This window comes from Rhinolophus hipposideros, assembly GCF_964194185.1.
Source record: "Rhinolophus hipposideros genome assembly, chromosome: 6".
Lineage (NCBI taxonomy): Eukaryota > Metazoa > Chordata > Mammalia > Chiroptera > Rhinolophidae > Rhinolophus > Rhinolophus hipposideros.
The window spans coordinates 44,952,852-44,977,899 of record NC_138052.1 but is presented as its reverse complement, the minus strand read 5'-3'; the positions used below and the strand labels follow the sequence as shown (position 1 = coordinate 44,977,899).

At 35.2% G+C, this 25,048-nt stretch overlaps 1 protein-coding gene across 4 annotated transcripts in view; it reads right to left on the bottom strand.

Annotated features, from left to right (window-relative positions):
- B3GALT1 (beta-1,3-galactosyltransferase 1) overlaps positions 1–25,048 on the bottom strand; it is a 531,946-nt gene that overhangs the window by 248,468 nt on the left and 258,430 nt on the right. The window lies entirely within an intron of this gene.

Below are 25,048 nucleotides of genomic sequence, written 5' to 3'. Positions count from 1 at the left end.
CTCCCTCCCCCACCATTGACCTTGATTAGTTATCTCCCCAGATTTATTACATCTACTGGACACTAGTTTTAGATTTCCAATCTTGGCCTTTCTTGGTCTATCTTGAATCATTGTTGCTATGCCCAGTGTGACACTAAGTATGGCATGATCTTAATTGCGGGTGTAATGTGTAAATGTACAATGTTTTCTGGACCCAGGATATGAATGAAAATTATAGTAATCTACAAAACAAAATGGTAATGTGATTCTAGGTAAATTTCCTAATAGAGGTGATAGTATCAAAATGTACAACCGAATATTCGGTAACCAATCATACTCTGTTGTTGAAATACAGCCAAGCTTCTGAATCCTTTGAAAGCTCCTACTTCCAGGGAAGCAAATTCTTGCCACCTTTGGTGGGGTTTGTAATCAAATATAATAATATGGGACAGCTGAGTAATTATCATGGCATGCTTGCCCTGTTTTGGGAGCTACCTTTCCTTTACCAAAAGAAGCCACAACCAATTTAGGGACAGAATACTAATTATATATTTGCAATGTAAAGAAAATGACTACTGTAGATTATAAGGATTTAAGATTTTTAGTATGAACAATACATTCAGTTCAGGAAATTTCCTCATAAACATTGTAATTATTTTAATTATTTCTTCCCTGGAAATTTTTCTATGGAAATTTTCTTATTGTGTTATTTTAATTGAGATAACACAATTAAACTACAGAAGTTTTAAATTATTCAAAATTACAGCAATTTTTGTTCTATGTGGCTTTGAAAAAAGTTTTTTTTTAAAACTTCAATTTGAAAAGATGTTTTACACATTTACTCCTCAGCTCTGTGTTTTCCCCATGCCTCAGTCTACATGGTGGCAGTCTTTTGCATTTCACAATAGCACATAGGGAAAGGGGATTCTAGCTGAGATCCAGAGAGACAAAGAGGTAGAATCTCATTCAGAGGGCACTGGCTCTCAAACATGGACTCGAACAAGGGATCTAAGAAAGCGGTACTAACAACTTGTTAGTATCGTGGGTAGAAATAGTTAGGTGACTAGCTTGTAAGGATTATAGGTGCAAAGAAAGGTACTGCCTAATGAAGTTCCTTTCATCTTTCCATTTGTGTAGTAATGTTCAATTTACAGAGAACTCCCACATCCTTTATCTCATTCAGTTCTTACAACAACCTCATGACTGAGGCCAAGACAATAATGTTTCCTCCTTTAACCTATGAGGAAACCGAGGTTCCAAGAAGATTGCATTTTCCTCATATTACTTTCACTAGGAGACAATCCAAGATATAGCTAAAAAGACACAGCTGGCATTTATCTGTATCTTCTGACTCCTGGACTTGGGTCCTTCCCCTGTATCATTTTGTGGCACCAATTTTGAAACACATGCAAGTGGAAGTGGATAAGGTTTAGAAATCACATGAAAGATCACCTCTGCCCCATGCTGAGGAAGGATTAAAACTGGTTATCATAACAAGAGGCATGTGTTCTAAACATTTCTTTACTGAAATCTTGATAACGTGCACTGAAAACTTCACCTGTGTGTCCTTCCTGTTTACTGTCAAGAGGAAAGCTAAGGAAGCTCTCCAAGCAGGAGATGTGTCTATAGTGGCATTTTATTTGATTATGCTAATTATTGGGTAATGTGGTAACCTCACTACTGTGGATATGGTTCATAGCCAAACAAGAACAATTCTAGCTAAAGGAGTATTATACTAAAGGTGCTGCTTCCCTTATCTTCCTTGCTTCGGAGCAACTGTCATTTGGGACCATCCCATCCAAATAGTTATCTCTAAATGCACATTGTTTTTAAACCCAATATTTTGTTAAGGCAACAGAAAAGGTTAAATGAACAAATGATTCCTATGAGTTGAAAATTAAAGAGTTAAATATAATTTGAGCCTACAACAAACTTCAGATAACATTTATATTGTTATGGTAAAATATTTAATTAATTCTCCCTAGAAATAACTGGAACCTTTAAAGAATTGTACCCAATAGAAATGTTTCTCATTGAGACTAGTGTTAGTATTATTCCTTTATTCTTGATGATTGATCTGTTTTAGGCTTGGTGTGAGTCTACATTGTTCTATATAGAAGGTCATTTCCTTATAGCAAGCCCGTTAACATAAATTTCAGATTATCCTGCAATTCTTTGTTTCTAAATTTGTTTCTAAATTTCAAACAAATTTGCACTTGTTTGAAAATAGGTCTTAGCCATATTTCTAAAGTTGTTTTCTTTTATTTGATATGCTTTACAAATTGCCAACAATTGGTGATTATTACTCCGCAACTCTCTGTTCCTGTGGCCCTGAGGCTTTGTCTTTCTGTATGTTTTCTGTGCTGGGAGCTCATTTAGCTCTGGAAATGCTAGCAGCAGCCTCCGTAAAGTGCTGTGTGTCCAATCTGCCCGCTATCTTTACTCAGCTCCTTCACAGTCCTATGGCAATGGGAAGAATTTTTATAGTTCCTATTTTCAAGAAAAAGGAGTAACTTCTAGATCAGTCTGCGATAAAAACAATAAATAGTTTTCTCCAACTGTAGTCTATGACAACAATTTTAAAATTGTGGTTAGAGACCTATGGGTCCTAAAACCTGCATAGTATATGAATCCATGCTTGAAACTTTTGTTTATAAATGGTAACAAGGGTTTTTAAATAAGACACATTTCTTATTTTGGATCATGATAGAAGCAACTTGGAAAATTACTCTTCTATGTTCTTAAATGTGTTATATTAACTATCCAACTATTGGCAGATGAGATTTTACTTTTAAGCTTTTCATGCTCACCTCTGGTTGTGTCTGTTGAAGTGAATAGTTGAAACAATTACATAGGAGTTGTGAAGAAAACTGTTTTATTTGGTGTCACTGGTCAAAGACTCTCAATATAGAACAGCCTGGACTGGGAGAAGACCCCAAGCTTCTGAGATAGATGGCTTTTGGCTTCTAATCTTTTTCTACCATTTACTTAGCTGGAGGCCTTGGATAAGTCACTTAACTTCTTTGAGTCTTAGTTCCCTCACTTACAATATTGGGGTAATAATATATACCTCACATGGTCGTTACAAAGATTAGAAAAATGCATGTAGAACACTTAGCATAGTACCTGCACATAGAATATGGTCAAAAAATGGACACTATAATTCTAACAGTGCAAGGTTGATTTATAAGAAGTATAAATGCAAGTTATGAAGATATAAGGGCAGTTTCAGGTTAAAGTAAATGTGACCAGAGCAGCAGATTTAAAAAATCTGAAATATTATGGGAATTCAAATGATTTAATCTGGAATTGAGACAATGAGATAAGTAATCTTCTCTATGACCTGAGAGGCAACTACCAAAAACAATCTAGTTGTCCTCCACAGGTCAAAATAATCATCTGACAGTAGGAGAATCTAGTTAGAAATAAAAATAAATTCTTTTTAAAAAATTAAAAGTGGTTAAATAGTCCAGCAATTCCACTTCTAGGTGTGTGTGTGTGTGTGTATTCAAGAGAAATAAAAACATAAGTTCACAGATAAACTTATACATGAGTATTTACAGAAGTATTATTTATAGTGACGACATGGTGGAAACAACATCTTTAGAGTGAATAAACAAGAATCGGATAAGCAAAATGTGGCATACCCATATAACAATATTATTCAGCTAGAGAAAGGAATGAAATACTGACACATACTATAAACAAACCTGAATAAACCTTGAAAACATTATGCTAAGTGAAAGAAGTCAGTAGCAAAAATACCATGTATTATATGATTCCCTTTATAAAATGTCCAGAATAGGCAAATCTGTAGAAATAGAAAGTAGATTTGTGGTTGCTTCAGGTTGGAAAAGTGAGGGGAAGGGGGCATTAGGGTAATAGTGAAATGGTACAGGTATCTTTTTGAGGTGATGAAAATGGTTGAAAATTGATTGTAGTCATGACTGCACAACTCTGTGAATATATTATAAACCATTGAATTATACCTTTTAAATGGGTGAATTATATGTCAATGATATTTCAATAAAGTTGTTAAAAAATAGTGGCTAAACATTAGGAAAAGCTATAAAAGCTATGAAACCTTATTACTTTATGGAGCTGGCCTCTCTCAATAACATTGTGGACTTGGAGTTGTAACGGAAGGGTGATGACTAATTCTGGGATGTTGCCATCATGGTTATTTCTTAGGTTTTTGCTGAATTTTATCCTACTTTGGTTTTAAAAATCATTTCACTCTTGATTGTAATTTAGAATTGTCCTCCTTTAAGAATCTTTATTATCCTAAATTGGCGGTCTCCATACAGAAGGGAAATAAATAATGCAGCAAGTAACACAAAAGTAGATTGATAATACATAACATCAAATGCTTACAAAGGCATGTATCCATATAGAGACACATTTATGCTACATACAGATAAAATGAGATAAATGTCCTATTTTTGCTTATTGCTGTCTTTTTCCATATCTATAATTAATGATCAACAACCAAGTGTTTAATAATTTGGATACAACTAACTTTTTGACAGAAATAACCTGTCAGCAATGGGAAAAATCACATGTGTAGTTGGTAGTGCATTAGTATTGTTCAATTTTGTAGCAATAACAATTTTAGCAGTATACATTTTGATAAAGAATCTGATTTTAGTTTATGTTTATCTAAAGTTAGGTCCATATCAGATGTAAAATGAAATGTTCTACTATAAACTGACACACAGTTTGGGTGACACACAACAAAAATACTTAATTTGGGGGATATTATTATGAAATGTAGAGAAAAAGAACACCTCCCCCCAAAAAATCACAGCTTTTCCAATACATGCATCATGAAAAATCACCCGTCATTTTCTACCTATGCAGTGTAAAGTCTTAATTTAATAACAAAGCTCTTAGTGGGCTCTGCAATGTGCTGTGCAGATGAAGATTTTGATAATATCATTAAAAACTAAAAGCAAAAGTGCAATCTGTTTTTAGATTTGTTATCTTCATAAAATGAAATCCCATTATTTTTCACCTCCTTGGTTATTTTATCTTCTATGATGGATGCATTATACTCCAGACTCTAAAAGTCACACAAAATGTAATGAAAAATAATGAAATTCCGTTAATCATAAAATATTATTAGTTATAGTAATTTCTGAATCAGAGAGAACTGAATATTTTAGAGTATCAAAAGCAAATGCATATATAAGCAATGTGGAATAATAGTAAGAATTGTAAACTGAGGAGCCCTAATTTTACTTGCTCTGTGGCTCACCTATTACAAGCTGTGATTCTCTGAGTCTCATGCTTCCCATTTGTAAACAAAAGGCCATTTGGACCAGATGACCTCTACTTATATAACAGTTTTTAAAAAGTTCTGGCAGTCTATGATTCTGTGACACAGCACTCGATAGTTCACAAGATTAACAAAGAGAAGAGAATGTCCTTTCTACCACATTTTAATTAAGCCACCTTTATATTAGAATTTATCTGCTAAGAGTTTTAAGCAGTTACTACTTTAGGCCAATAAAAATGTAGTAATTGAAGCCAGTTCAGGTATTGTTGCAAAGAAGCCTATTATGTATGTAATAAGCACCTAAAACTCATACAGGAAAACCTATTCCATAAGACACTGATATTGGACACATAGTCTGAGAATGTGTTAGAGAAAACCAGTTTACTTTAATTCTTCATGGTAGAGTAAGTTAATTATACCCGAGTCTATATCTGAGTCTATGATATAAATTTTTTTCAAATATTGTTTTTGAGGTTTTATTTTTTTGGCAGGATTTTCACTCTGCATATTATGAGCACTGGTCTTTATTAGTGGTAAAACTTAAATTCTGCATAACACCTGATACCTGAGGCAATTCACATGGAATCTTTTTACCAGTAACATTGGCTGTGTCTCCCTAACTTTAATGAACTAATAATAGTTTATTTTTACAATTTATTAGGATATTAAAACAAATACATATATTTTATAATATGTAGCATGCACATAAATATACACCAGACATAGTGTATATATACATGATTTACATATATAGAGAGGCACATACATGCTATACATATATACATACATACACATACACATTCACTAGAGAGAGAGACAGAGAGGGAGAAAGAGGGAGGGAAACCAGAATTGAGCATTTGAACATGAAGGGGGCTTACATTAATTGACTACTCTCTATTTCATTTTTCTTCAATTTTCCAATAAGGAAGAAATTTATTCTATCTGTCAGTCTACATCCAAATGATACGTTAGAATTGTCTAGTTTAGTAGGCTCAGTAAGTGGGCCTATCTTAGATTCTACCTTCTTACCACTACTTACTTCCTCCTATAAATATCGAGAAATCCAATGAGATTTCAGTTTCTGAACGTAGCTTGGGGATGGTAACTATCTTTGTAGAGGCAAAGCTGTTCTTAATAGTCAAATATGGCATTACTGGACTTTCATCTTTACATGTTTTGTTTTGTTTTTCTTCAGCATCAGTAAGTGACCTCAACATATATATCTACAAAATGCCTGCCTAGATTTGGAATCAAATACTTCTCCTGAATGAAACTACAGAATCCTAGGGCTTTAGCTTTAATACCGTGTTTCCCAGAAAACAAGACTGGGTCTTATGTTAATTTTTGCTCCAAAAGACGCATTAGGGCTTATGTTCAGGAGATGTCTTCCTGAAAAATCATGTTAGGGCTTATCTTCCGGTTAGGTCTTATTTTCGGGGAAACACAGTCTAACACCTCTTTTAAAATAGTACCAGACAGCACATGGCAGTGATATTTGCAAACTGGAGCTAATTCAGGGAAGATGAGTGATGTGGCAAGATACGGAAATCCCACGGTGCTCACATTTCTCTAAGACAGACACAGATCTTCTTCAATGTCAGTTGGCAGCATTATTTCATACTGATTTTACACATTTTACACATTCTTCCCCTGGATGTTAGCTATAGCAATGGAGTATTCGAGAACTAGAAGGATATTAAATGACCCATTAAAACGTGACAATGGACACACAGTATCAACATTAGTGAATGATGCTCTGGAATAGTAGTCACTAAGTCTAGAGTTTCGCTGTACCACTCAGTACTTGTGTACCCTTGGGTAAGTCACAGGTACTCTAATTCTCACTTTTATCCTCCTTAAAATAAGGGGTTTGGATGAACTCTAAAGTGTTTTCCAGGACCAATTTGACATTTGCATAATCTTTTATAACTCGCAAAGTATTTCTATGAATCTCATACCATTTAGTTCAGACAACTCTGTTATTTATGTCATTCCTATTTTACAAATAACTAATTACACTGAGGACTCCCAAGAAAACCTTATAATAAATGTGTCATCCAAGTTTCCTTTAAAATTATTCAACTGCTGTGGGCACTAACATGGTCATTTAACACTTATTATTTAAACGTATTACTGTTTTCTACACTATTCTTTGTTAATTTTTATGTTATACATGACAGGGAAAAAGAACTATGGGGCAGAGAAGCTAGGTGGATCTCAATAATAACAATAAGAATTCTATCATTTATTGAAAATTTACTACGTGGCATATACCATACACATTGTTATATACAGATTCTTTGTAATTCAATTATCCTTCAAGTGTATAGTAATATTATCACTGTTTTACAGATGAAAAAAAATGAAACTTGGAATATTATTACATCTTCAAAGGTTGTGCAACTAGTAAGTGATAGGGTCCTGTTTGGAACTTATGTAAAAATGACTCCGAAGCTGGTGTTCTCTCAAATATTATTATACCTCTCTTTTTCAATAAAATGATCAAATGAATAATAATGTAAAAATGTGACTATATGTACAGTCTAATATTAAATCCAATAGGAGCAGTCAAATAAGGCACCTAACATCTTAGGTACTTCTGTTAAATAACTGGTATTCTCAGCAAATGGCCTGTCATTCTCTGAGCTTAGGTTGTTCTCATGTCAATCATCTCAATAGATGCTCAACGCATTGCCTTAAAGTCCCAATAAGATGAACATATTCATAAAATATCTATGCTCTTCTAGGCTAAAAGGAAGAAATTTAATTTCCCTCCTCAGGGAATCAAGCTGCAAGTGCAAAAACTAATAATTAACAATTACCAACTGATGTATGTTATACTGCTGAACAAGGAGACCAGGGAGTCCTGCACAATTATCTCGTCTAGGAAGGCTCCTAGGATCATTTTCTTCTCTTACAAAACAGCAGTACTAGAAGGTAAGAAGATAAAGTCAAAAGAATTGAAAAGCTTAAATCCCTCTGGGATAAAAGACAATAACCATTACATGCATATAACAACACAGATAGAGACAAATTAGCCCTTTTAATCTCTCTTGCACAGGTCTTTGATATTTTAAAATAGAGAAACAACTTTTATCTTTATTCTATCAAAATATATAAAACTATATTTTAATTTACATTAGTATTGAATTGTACTAGTCACATTTTGGCGGGAATTAATGTTGGGGATTGTATTTCTAAAGTGAATAATTTAACCTTTTTCCTTCTCCCCCATGGTGAAGTCATCAGTCAAAGACACTGGCTATTGCTAGGACATTCCATGATGTTTTGAGTTTGGGATTCAGTGATTCTCCAGTTTATTTTTTATTTTTTATTTTTTTTATTTTTTTATTATTTTTATTTATTTTTTTTTTTTTTGGTTGTTGAGAGCCCACTGGCCCATGTGGGAATCGAACCGGCAGCCTTCGGAGTTAGGAGCATGGAGCTCTAACCGCCTGCGCCACCCGGCCGGCCCTCCAGTTTATTTTTTAAACATAAAATAGAATAAAGAATAGAATATTTTTATAAATTATTCTCTCTCTCTCTCTCTCTCTCTCTCTCTCTCTCTCTCTCTCTCTCTCTCTCTTTCTCTCTCCACACACACCCACACACAGAGGTAGATGAAGGCACGATATTTCAAAATATCCTTGGACAATCTGAAGGCTTTACTTACCCATTTAACAGAACCAGCTTTGCTCTAATTGTTCTTAATTCCAAGAAGAATTAAAATAGCAAAACAGATTAATGAGATAACACATGATGTGGGTGGGTGGTCTAGAGCAGACAGCCACCATGACTTCTTTTTGTATATTTTTACCCTACAACCCCAGAGAGCTTTACAACGAGTTTTAGCTTCCTAATGTTAATCTCTCAGTGTCATCTCCGTCATGACTCTCTCCCTGCCCCCAACAACATGGGCATCCCACCCCAGCGCCCCTGCTTTGCCTCTAACTCACAACCTGCTGCATCCTCTCCTGTATGCCTGACTTCTCATTCCATCGTGAACGTTCAGAGCAAGTAGCTGCCTATACCTTAGTTCATTAGCCAGAATTTTCATACACATTTATAATGCAAGGCTGTGGAGGCATGGGAGATTAAGTAGCTACCTGATATCAGACCGTTTGAAAAACACTGGAAAAAATTGTCTTGATATGATGACAAATTGGGTTCTATGACACATCAAATCATAGTTTAGTCATGCACATGTCAGGAAACATGCATTATTTTACTATATAGTCATAATATGTCAGACAACCGATTAATCCAGCATATTATTCATAATAATATTGTCCTGACTGAAAAAGAAATTTATGGAAATATGCAATATACAGTAAAAGCAAAAGGCCTATGATTGACTGAACACTATGTGCTAAGTGTTTACTTTGCATGCATTTGTCTAATGTGACCCAAGCAGGAAGTAGCAAAGTCTATGATTCTGACATATACACTATATCACCTCCTAAATAAAAAGTTACCTCCACAGAGGTATTAACATACCGTATTCTGTCCTTCTGATCTTTGTCCTGTTGTATTGTACACCTGTATTTAAATGGGTGTTTTTTTGTGAGCCCGGTATATAATAAGTGTTCATTTTCATCTCATAGATGTATAGATATGGTCAAAGTAAAGTAAGAGGAAAATTTGACTTTTTATTTGTTTTCAACTCTATCCTTGGGATATTTTCTCTATTCTCATGGTTTCAGCCTATCTCCAGCTGACAACTTCTCAATTTATACCTCAGGTACTTTCCTCCTTCCTCTTCAATCTACTTTAGTTTTTCTCTATTGCTATGCTTTAAATTCATCATTCCTGAAAACTCCCTTGCCAAACTGGCTCCTCCTCTTGAACTCACTGTGGTTTAACCACACCACCCATCATCCAATCTGGGACCTTGGCACTGCTCTGGACCTACCACTTCTTCACCTACATCACCTCATGCCAATGGATTTTGATGTGAACCTCTTCTTTTATCTATCTTTTCATTTTTACTATCTTTAATTTACTTCAACAATTTTATTTCTGATTAATGTTTAATCACCAAAGCACACATGAATTCATTATTCTTTTTTAAAATTCCAAGTATATCAACAAAGCTAAAATCATTTGACTACTATTTTAATCCTAGTTCCCTTGCCCACTCCCTATAACCACGATCGTGAATTTTAAGATATACTTTGAGATGTTTAAAAATTATTTTAAACCCATAAACTTTGCACCCATATAAAATAGATGGAATTATTGTGAGTGAATGTGTATATTTAATATGACATTTTTGTATTTGTGTATTTCTGCGATTTGCCTTCTTTACTCAATAATACCTTTGGATCTATTTATATACATACATACATACATACATATCTGTACATATAGATATAGCCTCCCTACCGGTCCGTCAGTCTGACCTGGCCCTCTCTACTTTAACTCTCAAGACAGCAGCTAGAATGAGCCTGTTAGAGCATGGATCAGACCAAGTTACTCCTCTAGTCTACATCCTCCAGTGTCGCTGTAAGAGATGAAAAGTTTGCAATGACCTTCACTGTCCTGCACTGTCTGTCTAACCTCATCCACTACTACTCTCCTTCCCTACTTCACTTTACTTCACCCATACCACCTCTTCATCATTCCTTGACATGTCCGGTATGCTCCCCGAGTAAGGGCTTTTGGACAGCAAATCTTAATTCAAACATCACCTTCACAGTGAGACTTGCCTTCCAGCCTGTCTAAAGTTTCCATCCTTGCATATACACGTACTATCAACTTCCCAATTTCCCATTATGCTTAACAACAGCTCACTTAGTATTCTACTTATTCATCTTTTTTTGTATTATTTGCGTCTTCCCTGAAGAACGTAGGCTCCAAGAAGACAGAGATTTTTGTTCATTGCCATAAATCTGTTGCCTATCACAGTGCTTGGCACAAAAGAGCTCAACAAGTTTTATGTATGAATGAATGAATGAATGAATGAATGAAGTCCTGTCAATGAGGTTGATACAGACCAGATATCACTCTCTGTTGTTTCTCTAGTTGCGTGTTTTTATTGCAACTATCCTGCAACATAAGCATTATGCTATAGACTCTGTGAGTGGTACTTTATTTCAGCATCAGCCTTCTAGACATTACCATTTTAATTTCACACATATTTCTTCAAATAATGTGAGTGCTATTTGAGTCATGTGGACTTTTTAAATAGCATGCTGTCAGGAAATTTGTAAAGCTGTATTCAATTTTGCCCACTAATGAGGCACTTTAAATGGTCCAGAACAGTGGTTCTTAATATTTACAATCATAAATTCCTTGGAGAATCTATTGAAAGCATTTATTTATACTTCCAAGTCATTTCAAAACATGAGGTAAGGTGGTTAGCAGATGTGAACACAATTCAAATGATTTTTTTAAGATAATCCAATTAGGCAATGGAGAAGGGAAATAAAGATGGGAAAAGTGATAAAGTTAAGGATAGGGTTGATACACAAAATGTGTACCTTAAAGCCCTATTGAGTCATTGGCGATGAAACCAAATTTTATTGCTGAGCTTCTTATTATTCAGAGCATTATGACCTTCAATACTAATGAAATGAGAATAAAATTCTCAAGTTTGTGCTATTAGAAAACTGCCAGTGTTTTATTGTATCTATAATAAAAATTTTAAGTAGATTACAATGATTTTTCTCAAAATAATACATATAATTTTACTGGAATTTAATAAAAATCCCAACAAGTGGTACTAGTGTCAGGATAGGAAAAGAGATTAATGGTATGAAGTAAAAGTCTAGAAACAGATCCAATTATATCAATAGTGTGTGATAAAACATTAAATTTGTGGGAAAAGTATCGATTATTGAATAAATGGTATTAGAATAAGTAGACAGTTATTCTATTTTTAACTATAACTTCTTAATATACAAAAGTATATAAACCAGTGTAACCTCCCTGCCCTGCCCTGAGCTATCACCCGGGCCTAATAACCTCAACTCATGGCCAATCTGCCCTATCTACAAATCAAATCTGTCCTCCCCATGTTGTTTTGAAACAAAGTAGATAGTTGTTTTAAAAAACAAAAATGTTTTGATCCCTACCTTACACCTTATAGCAAAATTAATTTTAGGCAGGTTAGATTTTTAAAGTAAAAATATAATCATAAAACAATTCCAAGTAATGTACACTATTATGAAAACTTGGTATGGGAAGACTCTCCTCAGCATAACAAAGAAGGCCAAAACAACAAAATAAAAGTCTGATAGGTCTAACTACTTAAAAATTTTTAACTTTTATATATCAAAAACATAAAAAATAAAAATATCTAACATTTATAAAATGAATATATGTATATATGGACACGTTAATAGCTAATATATAGATGGATATACTCATACATATAAATATAATATATGTTCCTATATACAGAGAGGAGAGGGAGAGAGCACAAGAGAGAGCAATAGCAAACTTGTAAACTAATACAAAAGACCTGAATGACATAATAGGGAAAAATATCATAAAGAACCAATTATTCCCAAAAGAAATTCAAATGTCAATAAACACATGGGAATACTCAACTACCTCAGTAATTACATAAAGGCAAAGTAAAATAGTGAAATGCCATTGAACCTGATAAATATTGAAAAATAATAACCATTGTTGGTATGGGTATGGGAAACCGTGCTCTTATATGCGATTGTGGGGAGTGTAAATTGCGTAAAAATTTCAAGGAAGTGAATTAACAGTTTCCATACAACGTCTAATATTCCACTAGTTTTATCAAGTCTTTCAGCATTTAATACACATAATAATTGTTAATTATGCAAATGTGTGAAATCTATGAGAGTGTTTGTTGTTTCTTTTTGGTTTAATTAACAATGAGGTTAATATTTGTGCAAGAAAGAGACAGGAAATATATACCACAATCTTATCAGTGGCAATTATGGGCTTTTGAGATTTTAAGTGATTTAAATTAGTTTTCTAATTTAAATTGGAATGTGTGCCCATATGTTTTGATTAGAAGCCCTATTCGGAAACAATAGGCATACATCTCTAGGTATAGTCCTGAGAGCTATTTTCAGCAGCACAGTGGGTTTCCTGGTAGCTAAAAAGAGCAAACCATGTTTAAAGAGGTGCAATGACTTCATGGATCAGTGAGCAAATTCTCATCAGTGTCAGTAATTTCTGGTCCTCATTTAACACTGCACTAAACTTCCATTCTAATGAGCCTTTGTGATACAACATGGCAGTTATTTCTCTGACTCCACAATGGAATCTGAATCCTATTTCCAAAGAACAGTAAAAGAATTAATTAAGATTCCCTCTTCATTCACCTCATAAGGTTGTAGACTTTTTTTTTTCCCTAAGCTAACATAGATATATTTAAGTACCAGGCTGAAGAATTTACAAATAGAATTAGTGGTGAAAAGTTTAATATAACTTGCAGAAAGTTAGGCCTAAATTTCAATGACATAACTCGTAATTCAAATAGTAATGTGAAGAAAGTACAAATTCAGTTTCAATGAGAACAGACTTTATGTCCCATGGCTTCTGAAGTAAAGAAAATTCTGCTTTAATTAAGAAAAAGTCAACAATTGAAAGAAAATGCTTTAGTTTCTTGAAGCACCTTGGAAGGGCTTCTTTTCCTACTGCACTATGCGGTGCCCAATAAACAATTAAGAGGCACCATTAGGTGGATTTAAGAATTTAGGTCTGGAGCTCCTACACTTACTGTCTGACATCCTGTAACCTACTCTCTGTAACCTACTCAGTTATCTGATTCATAAAATAAGGAGTATCACAGCAAAGTCATATGGGTTTTCCAAGGACTAAATCAGTTAATGAGCATATTTAATATGTGACACCTAAAAAGAACAAACCATTTTTAAGAAGGTGCTGACAAATAAGTATTCAATAAATAAATAATCAATAAAACGAAAATGTAAGATTGATAACTTATGCCTAAAAACATATTGACTCTTTTTAACATTTTCCACATATGACAAGCTTCCCAGGCTTGCAATAAAATATTTCAAAGAAAAATAACGTGCACAACAATAGAACAGCTTGGGGGGCACAGCATATAATGAGGATTAATTAAGGGATAAATAATATTGGAGCAATTGGTGCTCAGAGGCAAGAGTAGTAATTACGGCTTCTTGGAGAGGATGGAGTGAGAATAAGCCCTAGAAACAGAAATAAAACTTAGTTTGCAAGAAAGAAAGTAGAAGTACAAGATGTTTAACTAAAATTTGTAGCTGAAGCAAACCCAATTTTATCATCCAGTATTATATATTATTTTTTTCTGACTATTCTTTCTCCTCCCCCATGGAAATCCATTTATAATATAAATCGATTTTTGTTTTGTTTTTGTTACTGAATTGGCAGATGCTTGTCCCTTCCTTAAAAAAAAAAAAAAAAAAAATCTTATGAAAAATTTCAAACATACACACATATAGAAAAATAGTATAACGAACCCCCATATTTCTTAACTCACGTTCAAACTGGTTATCAATATTCTGACTCTTGTTCCAAATGGCATATTGATTTGCATATGGCTTCAAACTCTGGCTCTTTGTTCTGACCAACTTAAAATACGTAGTTCAGAAGTATCTGTGAAAATGGGACTTCTCTTATTATTGTGCAGGACATCCCAAAGAGGCCTTCTGGACTTTGCTTATTCCTTCCTGGAATAAGGAAGGATTAAGGGATTTTGTTTAAAAAAGAGATTTTGTTAAAAAAGGAAAATAAAAAAAAAAGAATAATAATGTAAATAGAGCAAAATGCACAAATGAAAAGTACACAGCTTCATTAGTGAGTACAAGTAGATGCGCCCAATTGAAGAAACAGGCCATCATCCAGATCCTTGCCTGTGCCGTTTCAGCCGTTACTCCTTCCACGTGTCATTACTATTTTGACGTCTCCCCATTGATCAGTTTTGTCTGTTTTTGAGTTCATACATACATACACACATACATACATACATACATATATACATGTAGTGCACATTCTTTTGTGTCTGCTTAACATGAAGACAATGTTCAAGAGAAGCATTCATGTTATTTTTCTTTATGTACTATGCATATTTTTCTGTAGTAAAAATATACGAAAACGTATTTATCTACTCTACCCTAGGTGGATATTGGAGTTATTTCTAACTTTTCAATGTTATGAATAAGTTATTACAAACTTATATCTGCCTTTGGGAGCCACTCATTGCTATTGGGTACAATATATTGGATCGTATAGAATGAATGCTCAGTCTTGATAAATTTGGCAAAAGAGTTTTCCTAAGTAGATACACAAACTTATATCCCACCAGTAGTGTATAAGTGTTCAACTTATTCCCCATCCTTAAAATTGTCATTAAAAAAAAATAATTAGCTATTCTGGTAGGTGTGTAGCTGTATCTAATTTGAACTTCATATGCAATTTTCCAGTGACCGATGAGGCAATGAGATGAACATCTTCCCCATGACTATTAACTATTTGGATAGCCTCTTTTGTGAAGTGCCTGGTCAAATTCGTTGCCCAATGTTTAAAGAGGTTTTTTGTTTTTGTTTAATTAATTTGTAGAACCTACATCGATATTTTGGACATGAATTCTATGTCTGTCCTGAATATGGGCCTTGAACTTGAACTCCAACTTACTTTGCTTAGAACCGTGACACTACTAAGACCATCACTTAGCCTTTGATCACAGTTATTAGCAAATGCCTCTGGAGGAAAAGGGCTCTTGTCTCTGTGTTGCCTTCCCCAGGAAATCTTGGTGCTGTAGGTCTTGGCATTACTGTTACTCTTAATCCTAATTTTTGTCTCTTTAGCCTTATGAAACTGCTGAAAGCTCCAGGTTACCAGGTTACCATTCTGCTGAGCCTCTCAGCCCATGACACTTCAAGAATGACAAGGATCTTGGAGTAAAAAGTGAAAAAACAAATTCCAAGTTTACCTGAAGGTATTTCCCTTCCCCGTGAGATCTTATGTAGGACCCTGTCTCTGGCTGTCTTGATTGCTCTCCAATGCCTTCAGACAACTGTTTATTTTGTTAGTATTATTATTTTATTATAGCTGTTTTAGAGCAATAATTGGTTTGATATAAACTATTCTGTAATGACTGGGAGCTGAACTCATAATCTGTGTTTTGTTTCTGAAATTAAAGTAGAATTTTGTGAGTGTAAAAATATTGGGAGGGGACAGAAAATCCACAATTTTTTTTATCAGATTCATGAAAACGCTATGACATTAAAAAAATTAAAAATTACTGCTGTGGATATTTAAAGTGGCTCATTATAATCTTACAAACCTAATACACACGATCAATATGTATATTGAGTTCTGAGTATACCCCTCCAAAATATGCCACTCTGACAAAAGGATTATTTTGAATTAAAGGGAATTAAAAAGAAACAGACACAAGAAAAAACTCTCTGCCCTTTCTGTCTCCACCAGGAGAGCAAGATGATTCTTAACCACCAGGGACAACTTTAGACTCTTATCATCCTAAAGACAGAACCAGAAAAATCTGCATAACAAACTTTACTAATTAGCTCTTATCTTCCATTAATTTTCTCAGTTTACCACCCCTAAGAGCTGAAACCCCTTTTCCTCTGTCTTGTTACTTCTCTAAAAATGTATTGTTCTTTGTTCGTATATGATATAAGCCTAAATTCTAACCATCCATTTGAGAACTCATCACTGAGTTTCCCACGTGCATGTATAGCACATGTGTTAATGAACTATGATTGTTTTCTCTTGTTAACCTGTTTTTTGTCAGTTTATTTTGGAGGCCCAGCCACTGAACCTAAGAGGGTAGAAGAACTTTTTCTTTCCTTACAGTGTTGGTGATTCAGATGGAATACCTGGGACATTCCACTTACTCTGCAGGCTACAGCTAAATCTTGGGACAACTGACAAAGTTAGCAAAACTCAAGAATTCTTACCAAAATCAGCCTCCCAGATTTCTGCCTAGAGGGTCTGGTCAAGAAAGGGTGGAATATTAATCTAAATCCAAATTTAGATTAACAAGAGAAAACATTTGTGTGAACTACTTCTTTGGGTGTAGTTTTGGCTATTTGTTATTGATCTGTTTCTCCACAATTTCCCTTTGTCTCTGTCTTTTGCCTCATTTGTCAAGCGGGGGAGAGTGAAAGGGTAAAACACAGACATAAATCCTATAAGTCTGTTATTTGAGCTGGCCTCACAGACTGGTGGGTTTGCAGTTCTCCTTAGACCAGTCTGTTTAAACAAACTTTGCTGGACGTCCCGAATTTAAGAAAAATGGATGAGACTATTCTTCTGTCTTGTTTTGGGTCTTGAGAGCTTGTCTTGGATCCAGAGAAAGCATACTCTGTTTTTTCTGCTTGCTGGGAGACACAGGTTATGGGACCTGTACCTGCAGGTGACCATCCATCCAGCTGGGAACCCGAGACACATCCCTACTCATTGTGCCATTACAAGGGGATTTGTCTGAATAAGGGTTCTCAGCTCATAAGGGACTGAATTATGACCTTCATAAGGGAATGAAGATCATCATTCCCTTCATTGCCTTGTCAGTGCTGGGAAAATCTTATCCTGTATCACCTACCTGTTATCATAGATCAGCAGGTCTGTGATTGAAGGCGGCTCTTTTTTGTGGGAGACTGAGTTTCCTTCCTGCCTGTGACACTGAATGTCTTTGCTTTCTTTTGCTGACTTTGGAAGTGACCTTTCAGGATAGTGAGGGCTACATCATCTGCATCCACTACAGGAAACCTCTTGTGTCCATGTGAAAATTGACTCTAAGCCTAGAATGTTGTCTCTGGGTTTTCCCATAAAAAGGCATCTTGGTTTGTACCACATTTGGAATGGATATATCTTTGGAGATCCTACCCCCTGAAGTCCTGACAATGGATTTTTGATTCGGAAAATATTTAAAATGATTTTTAGAGAGCTCTCATCCTAAACAAATGTCCTATTGGTTTTTACGGGTAGATCAAATTAACGAGAGAGAGAGAGAGAGAGAGAGAGAGAGAGAGAAAGAGAGAGAGAGAGAGAGAGAGAGAGAGAGAGAGAGAGAGAGAGAGAGAGAGAGAAACAGGAGAGCTCCTTTCCTGGCCCTTAAAAAGATTAGGAAGTGGAGATCAGATTTATAACAGAAGTTAAGAATTGCAAAAAACACTCAGGCCATTGTGAGATTTAAGTAAATACTGACAGCCAGAAGATAGCTTTAGCAAAGTTCCTTGGAACACAGAGCAATCCTGAGTTTACTGTCCCTTAGTCTATGACCAGGTCCCAAAAGTTTCAGGCCTTCCCATAAAAAGCTCTTTACGAATGTATTTTCAATTCCCCACCACAAAGAATTCATTGGACTGTCTACACTTAAGGAAAATAAAAACTTCAGTAGCAATTGCCCTAGATTTGGGATAACAAGGAAATATGCCTCTCAACTCAGAAAAAAAATCCAGATCCTTGCCATGTCCTTAAAATGCAAAGTTTCAAGGAGACAACTCCTGGCTAACGCAAACACTTAAAACTACCTGAAATTGAAGAAAAAAACAAAGAAAAAAACAAACAAAAAACAACAACAAAAGAGGTTTGGTGGGGGAGGGGAATAAAAAAAACCTCTCACTTGGTATTTCTAAAGGGCACTTAGTCCAAATTTTAGTCCACAGTCTTCATAAGATTACATATTAGGGCAAATGAAATCTTAAAAGTCTTCTCAATAAATACTGGCAAAAATCTTTAGCCCTCATTGAACAGCTAAGTTGTTCCATCTGCCAGAAATACAATTTATATTTTTCTTTAATTGTTGAATAATCTACCTAGAAAAACAAATTATGTGTCTTATCAGGATAATTTCCTATGTTTTATGTTGTCTTTATTGGGTCGGGTTTTTGATTAATTACTCAAGAAAATCAAGTCTGCTCAATATTGAAAGAGATAAAGTTTTTTTTGTTTGTTTGTTGGTTTGGTTTTCTCTTCAAGTATGTTACTATATTAGCATTTTAACTCTTTTATTGTTATTTTTGTTAAATAGATGACCAGGTATTGTCTCATAGTTATTAGTGATTTTTGGCAAGCTCCTAATTCTAAATTTTGACAAAATCAAACTCAAAATGAAGTCTTTTTGACCTCAAACTGACTTTAAGATTTCCCTAAGAGCCCTTGGAAAAACCTCAAAGAATTTGTTCTTTCACCTTGTAAAAAGATATTAAACTGATTAGGTTTATTTGATATATTAAATTACATGGTAAGCATTGTCAAATAAGAAGTCATGTTTAAAAATAAATGAACAACAACGACAAAAAAACAGAAACAAACTCAGACAAAGAACATTTATTTTGATGGTTGCCAGATGGAAGGGGTGCTGGGAAACTGGGTGAAAAAGGTGAAGGGATTAAGAAGTACAAATTGGTAGTTACAAAGTTGTCAGGGGGATGGATGTAAAGTATAATATAATATTGTATGTCAACTTTAATTGAAAAATTAAAAAAAATAAAGTGGAAATACTGAACACAGATCTGAAAGCAGAAAAAAAAGTGATGCTTAACCTTCCTTAGGTTATATTTGTATGAGTATATGTTGTTGATAAAAGTATTTCAAAAATCTTGTGAAATTCCTAGAAATTTGTCAATGTCCCTACTATCCATATGTCCTGATACAATGTTATCAGTCATAATGCTAGTTATTATCTTAAAATGTTGTCACAGAAATAACTAAATTTCTTTGTCAATTGTATTATAACGAACTCTCATCAGATCTTTAACCATGACCGTTTTAAGTCTTTTGTGACTTACAGACTGTTACTGTTTTACTTTGATTCTTCTCTGAAAGCATTTGCAATCAGTTATATATAGTCCAAAAGTGTTTGTCTTCAAAGAGATTGATGAAAAAATCTCTGACAAGCACTCTGGAATACAGATTTCTGGTAACTTTTATGATCATGCTGTTGGACTGGTTAAGAATTTCCAGAACTCTAATGGAAACACTGATGGATTCCTAAAACTGCTAACCTAACGTCGAGCAGAACGAAAATTAATTACATGAGACCAAATGAACAGATGAGGATGATTATACTTTTTATGACTTTTTGTTTGAACCATTACTGGTTCTTTAATGTTTTGCTTTCCAGATTTAAGGAACCCTTTTTCTCTCTTTGTTTTCTGAAGCTATCTATGTGGCTTATAGCAAACTGGTAGATTATACTTTTATAAACAAAAATGAAACATTTATTTTTCTTCCCCCCTAATCCCTACAGAATTTGGAAAACTCTTATTGACGATCCTTATTTTCATGGTGATATAGTTATTTGCATAAATTCAATAAGAATCTCTTCTCCTTGCAATAGGACACAAGTGAAAATATTGGTTATATTACCAAGGCTTTGATTGGAATGTCATATTTGAGAGTGATGTGCACAAAATCAGATATGACCAGATAGATTTAAGGAAGTGAATTAACTTTACAGAGCCAATGCTTACAAGTCTGCTTGAAAAAACTGATCTTGTTTTCAGGGTTCCCAGAATTATAGGTGGGTCAGAAAGGTCACTCCGTGTCAGGCTGAGGAATCTTAAAATATTTCAGAGACCTCAGCAAGAGAGCAATTTACCAAATCTGTAGGTATTGAAGGAAAAGTCTAAGGGGAAGTTCATGGCTTGACTTCCCAGACCTGAGAGGCTTTTAAAAGTCTAGCCTGAGATTGTTCATCAAAAATTCCAGTGAAGCAGACTTAGGATAAAACAACAAAAAAAGAGCCTATATGGTCAATCACCATTCTGGCTGCACTCATGTAAATAATCGGGCCAAATAATTTAATGAGACTAGACTTATTTGCCTCACTTTGGTTATCTTTGATAGAATTGTGGGTGATGGTAGGAAGAAATTCTGTTTCAATGAAAAATTACAACCTACCCTTTCGTATGTTCATTACTTTTGAGCTATTTTCATCTCTTTGTAAACTAGATCTTATATTTTTATACATTTTCTCAGTAATTAAGGTTTCCAGTTTTTCTCTCACGCCCCTGACCTGCATCATTGAGAATTACAACTATCTGAAAAAGCCCTAGAAGAAGAAGCTGGAAGCTCCCAGGCGCTACTCTGAAAAATAACCACGTCTGTGACACTGATGTATATGCCATCGGCAGAGACATTCACACTACAAAACAGGACATTAGTGAATTGCTACTACTTGTTCTCATTCCACCATTGAAGGATGTTCGAAGCCCAACATCTAGAAATCTGACTGACTGCTCAAAAACTGGTTTTATAATTTGTTCTATTAAAGTTTTGTTTTCTTTTGTTTACACAGAAATGCCCCTCATTAAATGTCCGAATGCTCACACCACATAGAGGCCTAACTTAAGTAGCTGCCCTATTCCCAATGGTACCACTGCCTCCAGAAATGAGACACACTGTTTATCTGGACTGAACACAGGACTGAACACAGGACGGAGAGACTGATTCAGGAAGATATGAAGCAATTTGCTTACATTTGTTCTTTTCTGCTTGTTCCAATCAGTTTTTCTCCTTTACAGGTCTCTTATCTCATAACTTCTGACTCAGGTCTGTCTCCAAAGCTACCAACAATGAGTTTTAATATATGAGGCTTCTTAAAATTTCAAATGGGGGAGTGAAGGGATTCAGAGTATGCCACCTCAAAATATGACACCCTGACGTGAGGATTATTTTGAGTTAAAGGCAATTGAAAAGAAGACACACACACACACACACACTTTTCTGTCTTCCCTCTCTCTACCAGGATGGGAAGAGTGACTATTAATCATTGGAGACAACTCTAGACTCTTATCACCCAAGAGACAGCAGGGAGAGAAATCTACATACCAAACCTTATTAAAACAACCCTTATCTTCCATTTTCCCTATATATTTATCTTTCCACAACCTACCATCCTTAAGAGCCTACACCTCTTTTCTTTTGTCTTGTCCCTTCTCTAAAGAAGTATTGTTCTTTGTTCAGGTGTTATATAAACCCCAAGTTCTAACCATCCCTTTGAGTTATTATTCATCACTGAGTTCTTTCACGTTGTGTGCATATTACACATGTTAATAAGACTCTGTTTTCTCTTTGTTAATCTGTTTTTATCAGTCTAATTTCCAGAGCCTCAATAGGAGAAAGGAGCAGGATAGTGGGGAAGTTTTTCCTCCCCTATAATACCAAACACAATTTATCAAGTATACTGACATCAAGTTAAAATATTTAAACATCCCAGGTGACGTTCACACTAACTGGAGAAATGCACAGTAGTTTGAGGTGTTGGTATATTAAGATGAATGCTGAAAGTTGAGATATAATATTTGTAAACATATACTAGTGCATTGTAATTTACCCTTTCAGAAACATTCCCTCAGATACCTAAAAACCCAGAGAAGGGGCAAGTATTTGATGTGTTTAAGAACAACAACAAAATGACCTGCCACGCAAGGGAGAGAGTGGGGAGAGGTAGGAAAAGAAAGGAGGAGAGAGAGAGGGAATGCATTTATTAAACTTCTTTACACATGTGTAAGAATGTCTAATCATGAAATTATCAGATCATAGAATTTCTCCCTTAATATGGAGAAGATGCTCCTTTTGCAACTACATCGTGAAGCTTGCAGTCATATGGTAGAAGGAAGAAATGACACAGGGGAATAAAAGAAAAGCCTGGCCCTTGCCACTTACGGGATGGGGGTGGGGGGAGAGTGGAAAACACAGTGATAAACGTGGCAGAGTATCAGACTCCTGAGCCCTTGCTTCTTTAGTTGAAGCTGCAGTTGTGTTACAGAAGTTTAAGGCAATAATGAGAGCAGAGGTGCTTTCAGAAAAGAATATAGTGTGGGATAAACTCTTTCCAACAGGGAGATTTCACAGACAAGTCACTAGGTGGGGAAGGATGGCTGGGCATAGAGTGTACACCAGCCTCATGGCTCTTTTAGTGCCCACATGGCAGGAATGCTGATTAAGAGCCAGTGGGCCACCTTGGAGAGCATGGCAAAGGCTCATCATGAATATGAGACCAAGCTAGCCGTGGATCCCCAGGCCTTGATATAGAAATGGGAAGTGAGACCATGAAGGTACCATTCTCTCTACTCAGCAGCATGTCCCATTAGAAAGCCCAGAGATGGGCCTGGATGGGTCCTTTCTTTGTAGACTTCTGATGGCACAAACTCAAGGATCACTGGGGGCCCTGAAGGACCCCTCTTTGCCAATGTACTAGATCCCCTAACACTCTCATAGCCCAAACACCATCTTAGGAAGGATCAAAATAAGAAAGAAAAAGAAAAAATGTTGAAATGAAATAAGTTTTGAAAAGAAACAGTTAAATCTAGAGAAACTAAACCATTCGCTCAGGTTATGTTTGGACTAACTTCAGCATGTTTCTACTTTCTACTATTTACTTAGTGTGGAGAGGTTAGTGAAAGAGATAAGAGCTGTTTTACAGAATAATGACACCATATTTTTTGGCACATCTGAGGATACAGTGTGTAAATATATAATGCCACTGCAGTATTAACCACACAGCTTACTGCATCATCACACCTACAGCTACTGCTAAAACAATAGCATACCAAGTCTGTAAACCCGTAGCAGGCAACAACACTCACTTTTCAGGACCATTGGAAAATATTTTGCTTTGGGGTAAGTTTGGAGAGAATGAAATTCCCATGTTGGCTAAAAGAAGAGGAACTTAGCCAGATTTCAAGATAATTACAGTGGTCTACCAGCTCTCAGACGTTAACAGCTACTGTTTCAATCACTAAGGAGATAGTCAGTTTCTATAATCTGGAAGATGGACCAAAAAACCTGGACATAGTTTTCCTTTCGTTTTTAAATCAGTTCACTGGAGAAGAACTATCCTCTATCTTACTACTGTCACCCTGCAAGCTGCTGATAACCTGTGGCAGAGAGGGAGCTCTGCTGTATCGCCACGACACACGTGCACAGAGGAGAGAGCACATCGAATCTGATGGTTATTAACAAACACAAACATAATGCAGACCTCAGAAATCATTTCTGGGCACTCTAATTTGCTGTGCCCATGTGACTCCCAGCAGACAAATACATAAATAGGAACGGTAGCTGCCTTCTGGACATATTTGGAGTGTGGCTCCTCAAACAATTTGCAAAATCCTCTGTGTTCCTGAAATTAATGTTCTGATTTAATGGACATTATGTTGGTCTTGCAATCCAGTTCTTTGCCATTACTTTGTGATTCATCATTTCTCACTTGATGTAATTGCATGAATGGCACCTGAGGCTTGGCAGGGCTGGAATCAGAAAACACTTGGTTCATAAGAACTATGAGATCGAATGATATCTAAATGTATCTGCATAAGAAATATTTTAAAACAACAGACAGTCCAGCAGAGGTACTTAGTATATTACAGTTGTATTCAAGGCAAATGTATTTTCTAGTGGACTAAAAATCTCAGAGGAAGAATAAGGGAACGCTTATAAATTTTTGACTAAATTAATAATAGAGCACTCAGTCAGACAAGTATGATTCTAATGATTATTAGCAATGTACTCCAGCATTTCTAAGCCATAATGCCCTTAAACATTTTGTATGTACCTCTACTATAGCACATAATATGTTGTATTGACATTACTTATTTAATACATAGTTTTCCGTAGGTAAATGTAGGTGTGTCTTGAACAGGGACATTTTTAAAAATCTTATTATGATGCTGGCATTCAATTAATGCTATTGATTGAGAACTAGTGATCCTTTACTCTGTAGGAATGGAAGCCTTAAAGATGAATCAAATTGGAATATTATTGAATAATTTTAAGAGCTTATTAGGATGAAATGTTTTGGGATAAATAGAATATAGTATTTCT